Source organism: Moschus berezovskii, chromosome 17, assembly GCF_049115385.1.
Source record: "Moschus berezovskii isolate FMDL1 chromosome 17, NW_MosBer_1.0, whole genome shotgun sequence".
Taxonomy (NCBI): Eukaryota; Metazoa; Chordata; class Mammalia; order Artiodactyla; family Moschidae; genus Moschus; species Moschus berezovskii.
This window is the reverse complement of record NC_142476.1, coordinates 63413903-63416811: the sequence shown is the minus strand read 5'-3', so window position 1 is coordinate 63416811 and position 2909 is coordinate 63413903. Positions and strand designations below refer to the sequence as shown.

At 37.9% G+C, this 2909-nt stretch overlaps 1 pseudogene; it reads right to left on the bottom strand.

The window, feature by feature from the left end:
* Positions 1–1086: 1086 nt before the first annotated feature.
* On the bottom strand, positions 1087–2087 carry LOC148775183 (cytochrome c oxidase subunit 7A2-like, mitochondrial pseudogene; annotated as a pseudogene).
* Positions 2088–2909: the final 822 nt, after the last annotated feature.

Genomic DNA, 2909 nt, shown 5'->3' with positions numbered 1-2909 from the left:
ATTATAAACATCTCTGCGCATGCAGCGCTTTTCTTCTTTCGACCTAGAGGAGGTAGGGGCAGATTGACAGGTGGTACTGGCCATTTTGCTACTCTGTTTGCACTCAAAAAGGAATGTTCACATTTTCTAAGTCTCTAGCAATGAAATGACTGCACCTGTTTCCCAAAATCTGGGGAATTTTCAAACTAGACTTCTTGATAATCTAGCACCTCACCATTGTCTAAGTTGCCCTTCCTTATAATTTTAGTTTTCATATTTAGGGTTTTATTTCTTCTAGACTCTCTTATGTTGAAAAAGGGTAATTTTAGACATCAGTTGCAGAAAATACCCATCCTGAGAAAGAAAAATGGAGCTGGAAGAATCGGACTCCCTGACCTCAGACCACACCATAAACCCACAGTAAAAAAAACAGCATGAACTTCCCTGGTGGTCCAGTGATTAAGTCATCATGCTTCCATCATGCAGGGGGCAAAGGTTCGGAGAGTTAAGACAACGTGGTATCGGTAGGGAAGACAGGTACACCAAGAGAACAAAAGAGAGAGAGTCAGAAACAGACCCATGAGTGTATGAATAATTGATTTATCACAAATGTACAGCAATGGTACATTTATTTTTATGTATTTATTTGTCTATGTATTTTATGTATTTATTTATGCATTTTTAAAATGTACAACATTGTAATAAAGAAAGAATGGTCTTTTCAACAAATAGTGCTCTATCTTTGAAGTATCTATATGGAAAAAAGTAAAATTGGACCCCTATCTCACATCATACAAATGAATTCTTTTTTTTAATTGAAGTATAATTGAATTACCATGTTGTGTTAATTTCTGCTGTACAGCAGATTCAGATATATATATGTATATATATATGTGTGTATATATATACATTCTTTCTTTGTATATGTATATATACATATATATGCGTGTGTGTATATATTTATATATATATATACACATTCTTTCTTTTTTTTTGTTCATTCATGTATTTATTCCACAATTAAAATAAACCATAATTCAAAGCCATAACATTTTTAAAAGGTAAAGGGGAATCTGTGTCACAGCTGTATTAATAAAACAGACATTGGTCTAAAGTGCAACACTAAACAGGTGTTCTCTGTTCCCATGGTGGAATAAATACATAATAATTACACATAAAATTTCACTGAAGATCTGAGATGACGCAAATAACCCTTTGAAACAAACTGCCCAATGAACGGAGGCAGGCTGCCAATAATTTCCATTAACATTGAACTGAAAGATAGAAAAATCCCCAAGGTGGCCAACATTTTCATGTGCCTGGCCTGAGCTTCTATCTTCCTTCCTTAGTCACATGCTAATCCAGAAAGGCTGCCCCACCCCATGTTCAAGACACCACCATAAGTCTCCAAGGACCTCAGCACAGATGGCCGCTAATGAGCCTGTGTGCGACCTTCATTCAGAAGCTCCAGGGAAATTAGGAGCCCAAATGCACAGAGCAACATCATTTCTTTAAACAATAGTTTTAACTGCTGAATGAGCTCTGGCAGGCCATGTTCATTTTCATAACAAACCAAAATATTGTCTTAATATCTTTCTGCTTTTAAGAATGTTAAGTGGAACATTCAAGTAAAAAACAAAAAAATTACAGAAATAATGAAAAATGAAAATTCAAAGGATTTATGCCAACAAGCAAACCAGTCCTCTGCAGCCTAACTCATTTGTTTCTGGGCTGTGATGCCATGTAGAGGGCAATCAGGCAGTAGATGGTCCCTCCCACTGTCAGCGCCATGGTGGTCCGGTAAAGCATTTGGTCAGGCAGGCCTCACTTCAGGTGGATGGGCACACCGTCAGATTTCTGGAAAAACTTCTGTAGCTCTGGAACTGTGTTTTTCCCAGCATAATCATATGCAATAGAACTGGAACTCAGTTTAGTTGGTGTGGCAAATATGATAGGCTGTGCTTCTGTGGAAACAACAGGTCTTAATCCCTGAGGGTTATAGGCGTCAGAAGCCCATGCTCCGGCCAATTTCTGCGTGAAGCCGCTGAATTTATAATACATGACGCCCCGTGTGGACCTCCCGCAGCCACCACCGCGCGACTCACATTCTTTCTTTATATTTCTTTCCATGATGGTTTATCTCAAGATATTGAATATAGTTTCCTGTGCCATACAGTAGGACCTTGTTGTCTATCCATTCTATATGTTATAGTTTGCATCTGCTAATCCCCAATTCCCCGTCCATTCCTCCCCTCACCCATCCCTCAAATCAAATCTTGGTGGATTATGGACCTAAATCTGTGAGGCACAGCTAAAAAAATTTTAGGAGAGAACAGAGGGTTTATATGTTAATGAATATAGAGTAGGGCAAGATTCCTTGGACTAAAAGAACTGTCACAGGGACTTCCCTGGAGGTTCTGTGATTAAGAATCTGCCTTCCAGTGCAGGGGACTCGGGTCTTGTGCCCGGCGGGGCAGTTAAGCCCATGCATCACAACTAGGGAGCCTGCGTGCCACAGCTACTAGCACAGGTGCTCTAGGGACTATGCACCATGACAAAGACCCCGTGTGGCCAAAATAAAATAAATAAATAAATTTTTTAATGTAAAAAACTGTCATTAAAGAAGACTGCTCAATTTGACTATATTAAAATTGGAGATACCTACTTATCAAAGATAGTTTAATTTAACAGAAATAGAAATGTTAACCATAAAGGGGAAAAAAATGATAAATTTAAGATTGCTGTTCCTCAAAAGGCACCATTAAGAGTGAAGTTTTTTTGTTTTAATTTTTGAAAAAAAGAGTATAAACTTAAGCCAGAGATTTGGAGAAGATATACTTTAACAAAAGACTTGTATTCAGAATATATAAAGATTTCCCAAAAATCAATAAGAAAAGGACAACGAGACAAGAACAGACCGTCTAACAGAA